This window comes from Leptonychotes weddellii, chromosome X (assembly GCF_054177405.1).
Source record: "Leptonychotes weddellii isolate Sample4059 chromosome X, ASM5417740v2, whole genome shotgun sequence".
Classification (NCBI taxonomy): Eukaryota; Metazoa; Chordata; class Mammalia; order Carnivora; family Phocidae; genus Leptonychotes; species Leptonychotes weddellii.
In genome coordinates this window covers 62,012,856-62,028,655 of record NC_138385.1, presented here as the reverse complement: position 1 = coordinate 62,028,655, position 15,800 = coordinate 62,012,856, and the positions used below count along the sequence as shown (strand labels likewise).

At 39.9% G+C, this 15,800-nt stretch overlaps 1 protein-coding gene across 1 annotated transcript in view; it reads right to left on the bottom strand.

Moving 5' to 3' along the window:
• Positions 1-2,440: 2,440 nt before the first annotated feature.
• VSIG4 (V-set and immunoglobulin domain containing 4) overlaps positions 2,441-15,800 on the bottom strand; it is a 52,798-nt gene continuing 39,438 nt past the window's right edge. The window contains exon 7 of the mRNA XM_081808775.1: positions 2,441-5,919. The gene's annotated coding sequence lies outside the window, so the exon portion shown is untranslated. The remainder of the gene's footprint in view (positions 5,920-15,800) is intronic.

The window sequence follows — 15,800 nt, the reverse complement described above, 5'->3', positions numbered from 1 at the left end:
TTTTGGATCAATGTGTTTTCATTCTCATTGGTTTCTATGAATTATTTAAGTTCTTCTTTAATTTCCTGGTTGACCCATTCATTCTTTAGCAGGATGCTTTTTAACTTCCAAGTGTTTGAATTCCTTCCAAATTTTTTTCTTGTGATTGAGTTCCAGTGTCAAGGCATTGTGGTCTGATATCATGCAGCAAATAATCTCAATCTTTTGGTATTGGCTGAGACCTGATTTGTGACCCAGTATGTGGTCTATTTTGGAGAAAGTTCTGTGTGCATTCCAGAAGAATGAGTATTCTGTTGTTTTATATATCTGTGAAGTCCATCTGTTCCAATGTGTCATTTAAAGCTCTTGTTTCTTTGTTGATCTTCTGTTTAGATGATCTGTCCAGTGCTGAGGGTGGAGTGTTAAAGTCTCCTACTGTTGATATATTATTGTCATTCTCATTCTTTTTTTTTTTTTTAAAGATTTTATTTATTTATCTGAGACAGAGAGAATGAGAGACAGAGAGCATGAGAGTGAGGAGGATCAGAGGGAGAAGCAGACTCCCTGCCGAGCAGGGAGCCCGATGCGGGACTCGATCCCGGGACTCCAGGATCATGACCTGAGCCGAAGGCAGTTGCTTAACCAACTGAGCCACCCAGGCGCCCTTGTCACTCTCATTCTTTATTTTGGTTAACAGCTGGCTTATGTAGTTGGCTGCTCCCATGTTGGGGGCATAGATATTTACAATTGTTAGATCTTCTTGTTGAATAGACCCTTTAAGAATGATATAGTGTCCCTCTGGATCTGTTATTACAGTCTTTGGTTTAAATTCTAATCCGTCTAAGAAATGCTACCCCAGCTTTCTTTTGAGGTCTGTTGGCATGATAAATTGTTCTCCATCCTCTCACTTTCAGTCTGGAGGTGTCTTTATGTTCAAAATGAGTCTCTTGTAGACAGCATATGGATGGGTCCTGTCTTTGTATTCAATCTGCAACCCTGTGCCATTTCATGGGAGCATTTAGGTCATTCATGTTGAGGGTTACTACTGAAAGGTATGTGTTTATTGCCATCTTACTGTCTGTACAGTCCCTGTTTTTATGGATTTTCTCTCTATATTTCTGGTCTATATTACTCTTGGGGTCTTTCTTCTTTTATAGAATCCCCCTTAGTATTTCTTGCAGGGCTGGCTTGGTGGTCACATATTCTTTCAGTTTCTTTTGGTCTTGGAAGCTCTTTGTCTCTCCATCTATTCTGAATGACAGCCTCCCTGGATAAAGTATTCTTGGGTGCATGTTCTTCTCACTTAGTACCCTGAATATGTCTTGCCAGTCCTTTCTGGCTTGCCAGGTCTCTGTGGACAGGTCAGACATTATTCTGATGTTCTTCCCTCTGTACGTAAGGAATCTCTTCTCCCTACCTGCTCTCAGGATGGCTTCCTTGGTTCGAAGACTTGCGAGTTTTACTATTACATGCCGGGGCATTGGTCTGTTCTCCTTGATCTTGGGAGGGGTCTTCTCTGCCTCTAGGACACAAATGCTTGTTTCATTCCCCAGGTTAGGGAAGTTCTCAGCTATGATTTGCTCAAATATATCTTCTAGCCCTTTCTCTCTCTCCACCTTCTCAAGGATCCCAATAATTCTGATATTGGAACATTTCATGGCATTGTTGATTTCTCTAATCCTGTTCTCATGGATTTTAAGCTTGTTTGTTCCAGACCTCCTCCTGTTCCTTCCTTTCTATCAGTTTATCCTCTAGATCACTAATTCATTCTTCTGCCTCATTTACTTTAGCAGTTAGAGTATCTAGTTTAGACTGCATCTCATTCATAGCATTTTTAAGTTTGGCCTGATTAGGTCTCATTTCTGCCCTTAGAGATTCTATGTTGCCATTAATATTTTTCTCAAGCCTAGCTATTGTCTTTGTAATTGTTACCCTGAAGTCTATTTCAGACATCTTGTTTATATCCATATCCGTTAGGTCTGTGGGAGAGGCCATTGTCTCTGGTTCTTTTCTTTGTTGGAAGTTCCCCCTCCTAGTCATTCTGTCGAGTGGTGGTTGAGGGGATGTACAGAGTCAAAAATATCAACCACAGTCCAGGCAAGGTGCACCCTGGGAAAGTTTGGAGCAATTGGAAGTCACCACCAAAAACACCCAGCCAAATGAAATCCAAGAAAAGATTTATAAATTTCAAAAAAGAAAAAAAAAGGAAAAGGGGGGGTGAGGGGAAGGGGGCTATAATCCCTCAGTGTGGGCAAGGTAGGGTGTTTCAGTTCTTCCTGGGTGTATTTTGTTCTCTTTGTTAGAGAACACTACTTCCCAGAGATGCAGGATAATTAAAACTGGTATATATATTAAGGTAGTATTGAATAGGGAAAAAAGGACTACATTGAAGCTTTTATCTATATATATATATATATATATATAAAAAGAAAGAAAAAAATATGTGTGAAAAATTTCAAGTTAAAAAGTGACTCTGGAATATGTATTAAACATCTAGTTGAAATGGTAAGTAGGTAAAAAGAAAAAAACAGAGAAAAAACATAAGAAAGAATTAAAAAAAAAGTTATTTCTAAGAAATACACAGACCATGAGGCAACAGCAGGAGCTTAATATACTATTTTCCCTTGGTGTTGGGGTTTTACAGTTTTATGGGGATCTTCAGGTTGCCATCCTTTTGTTCTTCCAGCTTGTCTTCTGGGGGAGGGGCCTGCCCCATTTTTTTCAGTCAATCCTGCTTGGGCGGAGTTGCCCTGACCCCTATCAAGGGGCTGGACCCCGTGGAAACTGGTTTTTTGGGCTTTGGTTTTCTGGTGGCTTTTGTTCTCTGTCGACTTTTGTTCTCTGGTGGGTTTTCGTGCCTTTTTGGAGGGTCAGAGCAAAGGAAAATGTCCGCACCCTGACCTCTGCCCCAGAGGAGAGAAGCCACGGTCTCTCCTCTCTGAATCCTCCAGAAGACACAGTCTCCCCCTCTGTAAGCGTCGCTAAAACCTGCAGCCCCCCACAGGTATTGCATGCCCCCAGTGATCCTCTCAGTAGTCGAACCAGGCCCCTTTGTCTCTTCCCCTGTGCCTCCAAAACCGCCAGTGATCCTGGTCTGGGCAGGCCTGGTTGTGGGCCACGGCAGCAGCCACCCGGGTCCATGGGCACAGGTCCGTGCCTGTGGCCACCCCAGTCCAGCGTTTGCCCCTTAAGCCTCTGGATTCTATTTGAGTGCTGGCTGGAGTCCTTTCCCATCCCTCTGCCACAGCTCTCCAAGCTATTGCTGGTCCCCAGGCGCAGGATGCTTTTGCACTGGGGTACTACTTTCCAGTAGCTAGCTTCTTGTGGTTCCCTCCCCCTTCTGTTTATCCTCCAACATCTGTCCACACAATCACAACTCCGCCCTTTGTACCTCTGGACTGATGATCCTCTGCCCCTGTAGAGATCCAGATGTATAATCTTATATCTCAGGCTGATTTCATGGGTGTTCAGAGTGGCTTGGTAGATATCTAGCTAAATTCAGGGGACTGGTTGAAATGGAGTCCTGCACTCCTCTGCCATCTTGCCCCTCCTCCATCTTTTCTTTTCTTAATGTGGTGTATCACATTGATTGATTTGTGAATATTGAACCATCCTTGAAGACCAAGAATAAATCCCATTTGATTGTGGTGGATGATTCTTTTAATGTACTGTTGGATTCCATTTACTAGTATTTTATTGCAAATTTTTGCATCCATGTTCATTAGGGATATTGTCTTGTAGTTGTCTTTTTTTTTTTTTTTTAAGATTCAATTTATTTATTTGAGAGAGAGAAAGACAGAGATAGCAACAGAGAGCACAAGCAGGGAGAGAGAGCTGAGCAGGGAGCCTGACATGGGGCTTGATCCCAGGAATCTGGGACCATGACCTGAGCCAAAGGCAGACGCTTAACTGACTGAGCCACCCAGGTGCCCTTGTAGTTGTCTTTTTTTAGTGGAGTCTGTCTGGTTTTGGAATCAGGTGAATTCTGGCCTCATAAAATGAGTTTGGAAGTTTTCCTTCCATTTCCATTTTTTTAATAGTTTGAGAAGAATAGGTATTAACTTTTTAAATGTTTTGTAGAATTCCCCTGTGAAGTCATCTGGCCCCAGACTTTTGTTTGTTGGGAGATTTGTGATTATTGTTTCGATTTCTTTGCTGGTTATTGGTCTGTTCAAGTTTCCTATTTCTTCCTGTTTCAGTTTTAGTAGTTTATATGTTTCTAGGAATTTATCTATTTCTTCCAGATTGTTCAATTTGTTGGCATATAATTTATAATTGTTTGCATTTCTGTGGTGTTAGTTGTCATTTCTCCTCTCTCATTTATGATTTTATTTATTTCAGTTCTATCTTTTTTCTTGTTGATAAGTCTGGCTCGGGGTTTATCAATTTTGTTAATTTTGTCAAAGAACTAGCTCCTGGTTTCATTGATCTGTTCTACTGTTTTTGTTTGTTTCTATGTCATATATTTCTGCTCTGATATTTATTATTTCCCTTCTTCTGCTGGCTTTAGGCTTCATTTGTTGATCTTTTTCTAGTTCCTTTAGGTATAAGGTTAGGCTGTTTATTTGAGATTTTTCTTGCTTCTTGAGGTAGGCCTGTATTGCTATATACTTCCTTCTTATGACCACTTTTGCTGCATTCCAGTGGTTTCGGACCATTTTATTTTCATTTTCATTTATTTCCATTTTTTTTTAAATTTCTTCCTTAATTTCCTGGTTAACCCATTCATTCTTTAGTAGGATGTTTTTTAACCTCCATGTATTTGGGATCTTTACAGTTTTTTTCTTATGGTTGACTTCAAGTTTCATAGCATTGTGGTCAGAAAATATGTATGATATGATCTCATTCTTTTTGTAGTTTCTGAGGCCTGACTTGTGACCCAGTATGTGATCTATTCTGGAGAATGTTCCATGTGCACTCTGCTGCTTTAGGATGAAATGTTCTGAATATATGTGTTAAATCCATCTGGTCCATTGTATTATTCAAACCCATTGTTTCCTTGTTGATTTTCTGTTTAGATGATCTGTCCATTGTTGTGAGTGGGGTTTTAATGTTTCCTACTATTACTGTAGTATTATCAATGAGTTCCTTTATATTTGTTATTAATTGTTTTATTTATTTGGGTGCTCCCCAGTTGTGGGCATAAATATTTATGGTTGTTAGATCTTCTTGTTGTATAGTCCCCTTTATTATGACATAGTTCCCTTCTTCATCTCTTGTTTCAGTCTTTGGTTTAAAATCTAGTTTGTCTCATGTAAGTATTGCTACCCAGGCTTTCTTTTGACATTCATTTTCATAGTAAACATTTCTCCATCCCCTCCCTTTCAGTCTGCACGTGCTTTTAAGTCTAAAATGAGTCTCTTGTATACAGCATATAGATGGGTCTTTTTTTTTTTTTTTCCATTCTGACACCTTGTGTCTTTTGGTTGAAGTATTTAGTCCATTTACATTCAGAATACTTCTTGGTAGATATGTTTTTAGTACCATTTTATTACTTGATTTGTCATTGTTTCTGGAGATATTCTCTGTTTCTTTCTAGTCTTTGTTGCTTTTGGTCTTTCTATCCCACTCAAAGAGTCTCCCTTTTCCTATTGTACCAAGAAAAGCTGAAGGGCAGACACTTGTACTTAAAAGTATACTATAGTAGGAAGGGATGCCTGGGTGGCTCAGTTGGTTAAGCATCTGCCTTCAGCTCAGACCATGAACCCAGGGTCCTGGGATTGAGTCCTGCATTGGGCTCCTTGCTTGGCAAAGAGCCTGCTTCTCCCTCTGCTTGCTGCTCTCTTTGCTTGTGCTCTTTCTCTCTCTCTCTGGCAAATAAGTATATAAAATCTTAGAAAAAAGTATACTATAGTAGGAAAAATGTAGCTTCTGGTGTTGTCTGGGCCTGGAGATGAATCCTTCCTTTGCCACTCTAATGCGACCTTTCAGAATCCTTGTCTGTAAAAGCAAGATAGTAATAATACCTCCTTTAGAGAATTGCTGGGAGAGTAAATTTATGAATAGTAGTACTTACCATGATGCTTAGAATAAATGGACCATATTTGACTTTTCTCCCCCTGTCCCTTTCCTGTGCATCTCTGGTGCATTGCTTAAACTGACCCAGATCTGGGCACCCAGTAGGTACTCCAACAACACTGGCTTATTCATAATTTAATTTGAAGTCTGAAGCTACTGTCAGGACTAAGAAAGAATGCAAAGTGTTTTGAAATGGTAAGTAGGTGTGTGAGTGGTTCAGAGCATAAATATTCTTCCAGTACCATTACATTAATTTGTCAAATTAATCAATTTAGGGGTACCTGGGTGGCTCAGTCGTTAAGTGTCTGCCTTCAGCTCAGGTCACGATCCCAGGGTCCTGGGATCGAGCCCTGCATCGGGCTCCCTGCTCGGCGGGAAGCCTGCTTCTCCCTCTCCCACTCCCCCTGCTTGTGTTCCCTCTCTCGCTATGTCTCTCTCTGTCAAATAAATAAAAATAAAATCTTAAATAAATTAATCAATTTATTGTGTAAACAAGGCATCTGCTGCTCATGGCTTAGAAGGGACCGGGAGTTCTTGCTGCCAGGGGGAGGCAGACTATCATAACAACAATTAATTGAAATTCACTGAATGATCTTTTGTGATATTTTCCTAAATAATAGTAATAATTTCACACAATCAACACCACATTGAGAAGGAGATCTCACCCTGTGGCCATGTTCAACACCTGAGCTGCTGCATTCACAAGAAGGTTGTGCTGAAAGAACAAGTAACAAGAGGCAACAGTTCTACTCTTTGAATATAAATAGCTGGAAGGCTGAAGTCATGTGACAGGCTGAAAGGCTGGAGACATAGTGGGGTGAAAGTGATGATGGGAGAGAATCTTGTGTAACAAAGATGCCTGTACTCACCCACATATATGCATAATCCCTTTCTCTACCCTAGCAGAGAAACATGTATGCATGTACATATGTACTGCTCCATGTCCAAAGGATCAAATGTGTACACAGATGTGGATGACAGAAAGCAGAGGTTTTGCCATTGCATGAGAAAGGGAAGTTAATGGGCTTAAAAGTCCCTGTCCTGTCTCCAGTATGTACTAATGTGCCATCTGATTCTGTTTCATTATCTGTGACCCAGAATACAAGGCAGACACAAAAGGAAAGGGTACCCAAAAGGTTCACTCTATGTCTGTCATAGTACATATGGAACAACTGGAGCCCAGAGAGGGGAAAAGACTTGGCCAAGGACACACAGAGAATTGGTGATAGGGTCAGAACAAGAATACAACTCTTAGCTTCAATATGCAACTGGACAATTATTTCCCAAATTGTACAAGCACCACTGGTCTGTGTAGGCAAGATGATTTTAAGTGGTACATGGGTGAGTGTTTTTTTTTTTTATTTTAACAGTTATGTATACATATCTGTGTATATTAAGAAAAAAAGAACTTGCAGATCAGAACAATAATTTCATGGATAGTTATTCCTTAAGATATGGCAGAAATTGTGAAGGTGGTATACAAATGGCTGACATTTGAAAAACTTGGTATGAAGGATCTTGGACCAGAAAGAACTGGGTTTGAATCTTGACTTGTTTTCTACTATCTTGGGGCCTTGGTCAAGTAACTTTCCCTCCCTAAATTTCTGGCCTCATCTATATAACAGGGATAGTGATAGCTACCTATATAATAGGGATAGTGATAGCTACCCCCAGAATAATTGTGAGGATTGACAATAAGCACATATAAATATCTACTAAATCTAAAAATATGTGTGTCCTATGACCTAGGGATTCTACTCCCGGGGATACACTCAATAGAAATGGGTGTTTATAGCTTCATTGTAATATGTTTCCCACAGCCTGCAAGAAACTGAGACCCTCATCCCAGCAGGCTGCAAGAAACTAAATGCTTCCAATAGCCATGTGAGTTTGGAAGTAAATATCTTCCCAATCAAACCCCAATTGAGACTGCCAGCCCTAGCCCACATCTTGATTTTAGCTGTATGAGACCTTGAAGCAGAGGACCCAATTAAGCCATACAGAGACTCCTGACCCATAGAAACTATGAGATAATAGATGTGTTTTATTTTAATCTGCTAACTGTATGTTAATACTGTTACAGAGAAATATATGCCTAATACAATGGGGCAACATAAAATAATTTCAAAAAACAAGCTTAGTGAAAGAAGCCAGACACAAAAGTGTACATATTATGTGATTACATTTATAAAAAGTTCAGGCATTATTTGTTTGTATGTTATATAAACAATAGGAAAGACTAATCTATGGTGCTAGAACTCAGAATAAGGGTTGCCCCTAGGGAGTTATTGAATGGAAGAAGCACCAAAGGAGCCTCTGGGGATGTTGGAAATGTTCTATAGCCTGATCTTAATATCAGTTACCCAGGCATATATTTTTGTCAAAAGTCATCAAATGTACACTTGAAATGAGTGCATTTTTATTACATATGTATTTTACTCAAGTACAAAATAAAATAAAATGCCCCCTTTTAGGGCTAGAATGCAAATAAAAACAGAAGCATGCATTTAAAGTGGTTGGCAAAATATGGGCTTTTGACATGTGCTCTGATCCCTCCCTACCCAGGGCTCATTCCATCACTTCAAGTGGTTTTCTACTTTTGCATGGGGTAATCTATGAACCAGTAGGTTGGAGAGGCCCTGCTATTTGTGTTTGGAGTTCCAGGATACTAGAGGTGTTCCAAACATCCTACCCTTTCCTTTCCAGCTTTGAGGACTACCTGCATACTTACTCTAGATGAATGGCTGAAGGATGTTTTGAACCTGACAAGATAGATCGACGGTTGGAAAACCTCAGGCCACTGGAGCCAAATCCATCAACCTTTTCAAATCATCCACTGTAGCTGGAACCACACTCAGTCATATACAGAGATAAAAACCTGTCATACTAGTGCCACACACATACACACATTTACCCAGTCAAAACAGTATTCCTTTGTAGTTGTATAAATCAAGCAATTAACAAATCTTTACTTTTAGGCCCTCTTGATGTTCAACTCTGCATAAGGATCTAAGAAGGACTTGAAGCTTCAGTTTCATCACACTGACCTTTAAGTATGGTTTGGGAAGATCCAGTGATATAATAAGTGAGAAAAAAATGGGAAAATTGTGATACCATATGGAAAGAAGCATGTGTAGCAACTCCTTGTGCATATTAATTGCTTAAGTAATGTTTTTCCCCCCAAATAGAACTGAGAAATAGTGTCCTTGACCAGTTTCTTTTTGAAGAATATCTGTTAATTACACCTTCTTTCTGTCCTGCCACTGCTATTCCATGTATAGCCACAACTGAGATCCCAGCCAATATTTGAGTTGAAGATGCTTCCACAATGATGGCTTCCATCTGTCATATTACTCCAGTCTTAGAGTCTTCCCAATTCTCAAGACATTGTGAAACAGAGACAAATTATCTCCACTGTGTCCTTTCTCAACCATGAACATAATTAAATGGTTGCTTTATAAGTTTTGGGATGGTTTGTTAAGCAGCAGTAGATACTAAAACATCTACCTACCCCATTAAACTGTTCTTTGTGTTCAGTGACTGTCATCTGTGTAACTTTAGTGCCTTCATTTATTTGATTATTCCTTTAGTCATTCATCCAACAGGCAGTTTTTGAACATTTATTAACTGTCATGAACTGTGGTATGTACTGAGTGGAGACAGAATAAAAAAAATAAAAATGAAAAAAAAAATTGTAAGACCCAAGAACTCATAATTTCTCAGGAAAGGTAGATGTTTAAACAAACAGTCCTGGTTGAGTTTTTAATGGTGAATTATTCAATCACAGATAACCAATATATACTTGGAAATGGAGGAGAGACTTTGGAGTGATGTAAGACTGGAGGAAGAGATATAGGACTCCTTTGAAAAAAGGTAAAAGTTAATCGTGCAGGAATAATGGGGCACCAGGAAGAGTTTAGAGAAGAGAAGGGGACCAAGGAGAAAACTTCGAGGTGTTCGTACTGATGTGGGAAACAAAGGCAAAGGAAAAATTAATTTTCCTTACTACCTACAGCCCATTGACAAGTCCTTGAAACAGGCAGAGTGACATTCCACTAGGAACTCAGCTGCCTTGATGTTAATACTTTGCTAAGGGCAAATGGCAATCTTAGCCCAACCCCCAGGACCCTGTAAGTCTACTTTAACATATAGAAATTCTTTTGGATGCTTCCTTTATCTCTACCCCCCAAGATACATGTTGGCAATCAACCTCCAAGCATATGACCCACTGATACACATCTGAAGGATCTCATGACTGAGGGTTTACTAAACAATAATAAATGATCTTTCCCAACAATAACCCCCTCAAGATCCTGGAAACCTTGTTTCCAAAATACCTGGGAGGCTTAAGCTATCCCTAACCCCCTCCCAACTTGAAAGTATATAATGAGCCATTCCTCATGACTCCAGTGCAGCTTATCTTTCTGCCCAAAGGTCCTGTCCCTGTACTTTAATAAAACCACCTTTTTGCCCCAAAGGTATCTCAAGAATTCTTTCTTGGCCATTGGCTTCAAACCCTAACATCTTTACTACATCTCCTATATTAAAAAAAAGGAGATATGCCAATAAATGAAGATGTACTCAGGAAAATTGATGAATAAAGGGAGGGAAATGAACATTTCTTGAGACTCTCCTTGGAATGTTGTCCTTTGTTCCTTCTAACAATCCCATGAAATAGGGCTTTATTTGCCCAATTTTGGAGGAGAGAAAACTAAAGTTCAGAGAGCCTAAGTGGTAAGCACTACAAGAGGCAATCATCCTCCAAACATATGGTAGGGATTCAATAGCCTGAACTTATCTACCTAATGGCTTAAACTTTTAGCCTGATGGTAGAAAGAGAATGACCTGTCTGGCTCTAAGAGACCCTCCCAAACTTCATCAACTTTCTGTCATACTAGGTTCATTTGCCTTGGCTCCCTTGGCCCAAACACTAAGAGACCTATGATTCAGGAAGCCTTATCTATGCTACCAGCTAAATATCATAGATGTGGTACTTTAATCTTACCTGGAGACTATATGATCTGATTTTATTTCTGAAAATGACCCTAAAAACCATCTTTAAGATCACCACGTGTACATATTTCTGTGCATGTGTACACATGTGTATGGTGAGAGAAATCAAGAAACTCACCAAGATGATCATCTGCACCAGATAGACATGGAAATCTGGAAGAGGACAGAGGGAAACAAGAAAGACATACTAGAGTAAAATATCTCCAGACCTAGAGTATCTCTCTACACAGAAGATTTAGGGCAGAGGTAAGAATGTTGAGCAGATTTTGTGTTGTGGAAGTGATGTAGGAAACAAAGGCAGAAGGAAATGTAGATAAAATTAGATGTCTTTACAGCCTACAGCCCATTGACAAATACTTGAGGCAGGCAGAATATAACATTCCTCTAAGAAGTTCCCAACTGTCTTAATGTTAATGCTTTGCTAGAGGGAAAAACAAACTTAGTTGGACAATAGCAAGGCCTTCAGTATCGTGTGAGTCTTCTTTAGCTTACAAAAATCCTTTTGGAACTTCTCTTATCTTTACTTCCTCCCAACCCCAAAGTATATAATCAGTTGCTCCTCATAATCCTGGGGCAGCAGCAGCTCTTTTTGCCCATGGGTCCTGTCCCCCTACTTTAATAAAACCACCTTTTTGCACTGAAGATGTCTCAAGAATTCTTTCTTGGACATCAGCTCAGGACCTCACCAACATTCCAAAACTACATCAGAAGGGCACTCAACTTGGAGTCAGAACCCAATTTTTAGTATTCTCTCTGCAACACAATAGTAAGAGGTTGGGTATATCTTGTCACCACTCTGACCCAAAGCTTCCTGCTTATAAAATGGGGTAGGACAACTGATTTCCAAAGTCCCTTCTAAATTGAACATTGTGTGATTCTAGAAATACCATGTGTATCATATAAAGAAGACCCTGATTACAAATCTTGCTCACATTTTAATCACTTCTGGGGACCATAACAGTTTTTTTCATTACTTTGACTGGATTGGCTTCTGGTGCTTGTGTCAAACTGTGATGAGAATTTGGTTCAGGTTTGTTTAAAAGCAAAAATGAATCTTCAGTTCCAGGGTCTTGTATAGCACCTGGCAGCCCCAGTCCTGCCCTTCCAAACAGTTCTATTTCTATTCCAACCCAATGTCTGAACATCCAGGCCTGGTAAGTACAGGTATCCTGCTGTTCTTCCTCTGCCTAGCTCAGCCTAAGTGCCCTCTGCTCCCAGAACTTGTAAAAAATGGCCTTTCAAATTCCACAAAGAAAACTACCACTGTTTGGAAAGTATTATATACATTTCCCCCTTTCTTCTTCCTTTGGCAATAGTAGGGAAGGAGGAGGAGAGCCAAGTCGAGGGGATGAGGAAAATTTTCTCTGGGTAGTTACAAATTGCTTAGAGGTCTCAGAGAAACTCATTGATTATTATGCTTGTTGCCAAATAAAATGTTCCAGGCTATGAGAAGACTATTGTAAAAGCATACATGTTTGAGATTAAGACTAAATGATGAATTATGTCAATTGGGGATCTGTTTATTCTCTAAAGTGAAGAGTAATTGCTTGTTAGCTGATGCAAGGCATGATACTTTGATTACAGGGAATGTATTCAATTCACTTGACAGATGTCTTAAGAGTTCTGGCTCCAGATCTGTGATTTTGAGCCAGTTACTTCTCCTTTTTAGGTCTCAGTCTCCCCATGTACACAATGAGATCCAGGTCTTCCTTACTATTCCCTCTGAAACAGACATGCTGGAGATATATGTCAGAACTTTGCAGCCAGGGATCTCAGCCACAATGACTGTTGAAGGTTTTGAGATAGGAGATGTAGAGGAGTTACAAGAGCACTGAATTTTGAGTTCTCAGTCGTAACTTTTACAGTAACAATCTGGATGACTCTGAGCAAATCATTTCTTAGAGTTTCCTTTTTCTCATTTGTGGAAAGATGACTAGGCAATCCTTAAGGTACCTTCCAACTTGGGAACTCTACAAATGCATAAACTTTCAATTACAAAGTCCCTACTCCCAGTGCTATGAGGGGAATAATTAGATAAGGCAAATTCTTGCTGTCAAACAACTTCATATCTACGAGAAAAAAATGGAGGTTTTTGTAATTACCCTTCTTACCTCATCTACAATCCTTGGCCCAATTCACAAATCCTCAGCCCTCTCTCCAATTCAAAAATCCCTTCAAATGACCCATTTTATACTGGATTGAGTGATTCTTCAAACACATGTTGACATGGTAAGTATATGAATAGCATTTATCCAAAGATACACTCTGCCTTCATATCTTAATTCTTTTATCTGGCATTCCAGTCTGGCTCTAACATAGTTTTCTCAGTTCTTTTCAGTCCTTTTGTGTACCTGTGTACCTCTATTATCACATAATACATACACAACCAATATGGTGTGATATATCTGTCATTCTCTAGGTGCACACAATTCTTGGAGGGCCACAACTAAGCATTGGTCATTTCTGCACTCTTTATATGGTACCTGGCCCATAAGAAGTGCTCAGTCAATATATGCTAAGCAAAAGAATAAATGAGTAAGTGAATGAATGAAACAAATCTAATACAAGTGAAAAACATATATAGATCACAGAGAAGTCTCTAGCTTCTGGCAGTTTTTATGACTAATGGAATAAGGGGAGGTTTTATGGGGAAAAATGTTATGCAACAGTGTCATTAAAGACCATTAGAGCTTCATCTTCTGGAAGATGCCAGTAGAGGGAGCCAAGTCAAGCCAATAGAACTAGGCAAGGAGGGGGCATTTTGAGAGACTGGGGAGCAGTCTAGTTTGGCCATTCAATGGAAGTTGATAAAAGGGTGAGGAGGGAGACAGAAAAAGATTCTTCAGAAGCAGGTTATAGTAAACCATGAGTACCAGACTAAGGGTTTTTAACTTCCTTCTGTAGGCAATGAAGATCTACTAGTGGCTTCTGAACAAGTAAGTATTGTAATCCAAGGTATGCTTAATGGAAATAATTGTGGGAATGGGGCCAAGGAGGGACTAAGTGTTTGGTCAGTGAAGTTAGACAGCCTCAAAGATGGGAAGACAGACCCTGGACCCTGCTGTGAAATGGCAGAAGAGTGGCATTCTAGCATGCTTGTGAGAACTCTAACAATTAATAATTTGATGATAGATACCAACAATCTCAACAAATAATCATTCTTTCCAGCTGTGAGCACTAGGCAGTTGTGGCCAATTTATGTAGTGTCAATCACCTGGGATGTGACGTATCAAACTTAATAGAGGACTCTAAGTTTTGACTGAGCCTCCAGCAGTCTTGGTTCCTATGTGACTTGGTCCATTCAGGTGTACATGTTCCTTCTGCTACTAGGGAAATTTTCACTGCCATAATATTGCCCTCTAGTGGTCTTTGTTCTTCCAACAGCCAAGGGTACACTTGCCCTGACCTTAAACTGTTCCTCTTCCTCACAAATTGCAGTTTTCTTTTATATGTCTCTCTGTTTCCTTTTTCACATCTACCTTCTCTTTCCTTTCCCTCACTTATTCCATGGTGGAGTAAACTGAGTGAAGCAGAAAGGACTAGAGAGTATTAACTCAACATAACATAAACTGAAGCTTAGAAAGGTGAAGTGATTTATTCTACATCATTCAATTACAAACTGGCTGGATTGGAATTCAAATCTTATCACTTGATTTTGAATTCTGGGTTCTTTCCTGGCAGCTTTCCTCCTCCCCTCCCTACTCTTTCCCCATCCCTGTTCTTTCCTTCCACAAATGCCAAGTGACTACTGTGTGGCAGGGACAGTGTTAAGACCTGGAGATGAATAGATTCTGTTTTAGAGAAAATTCCTCGCCTCTCCCTCAGTACAGAAAGACATATGATGATTATAACCCAATGTGATGAGAGTATTGATAGAGTCATGTTGACTGTGTTGGGTCACCAAGGACGTAAGGCAATTTACCTGTCAGAGAAGGAGGAAAAGGGGAGATGATTTCAGGCCAAGAGACAAGCAAACATTAAAGCACAGATTTGTGGAAAGGACATAGCATTTTCAGAGAAATGGTAAGGGGTAGAAGATGGAGTGGGGCCTGGAGCCAGAATGTGACAGCCTTTGTATGCCAGGCAGAGTACTTTGGACTGTAACCTCTAAATTTACACAGTTCCTGAAACTTATAAGGGACGGCGCTTTCTAGGCTATCACCCCTCCCCCCCACACACACACACCAAACTGTTTAATTTGTCAGGCAGGCCCAAAAAAATAAATTATTTCTAAGCTTGCCCAGAGACACAGTGTAAATCCAGGGCTGAATGGGGCCCAAACTCTGGTCTCCTGCCCTCTAGGTCTTCTGATGTTGATCAAAATGGAGGGTAGGAGGCAGATATGGAGAAAATAACTAAAAAATAATGGGCAGATTCCAGATATCTGGACCTGTCTCATGTAAATCAATATGCAGACTATGGCCTATTCACTCTGGCTTTTACATTACTTAAACACCTAGGGATTGGATGGGAAGCAAATGTTAACTCACCAAAGTGAATCCCCAGAATATTTTCAGGGATGGTTGCAGTTCCATTGAAAACATGGGGGCCACAACACATTAGCCTCAAACTACACAGGAATCCCCATATAGTACTCCCTCTGTTCTCATGTATTATCTGAGTGCATGTATTAATAATTATTAGCTTACCAATTCCACTTCTTCACAGTTATGGAGATTCTTATGAATAAAGTCCTCTCACAACCACTGGGATCTTCAATAATCCCAGGAGGGAAGTTAAGAGGCGAATTTAGCTCCTTGTTTTGCAGAAGAAGAAATAGTTTCAGAGAT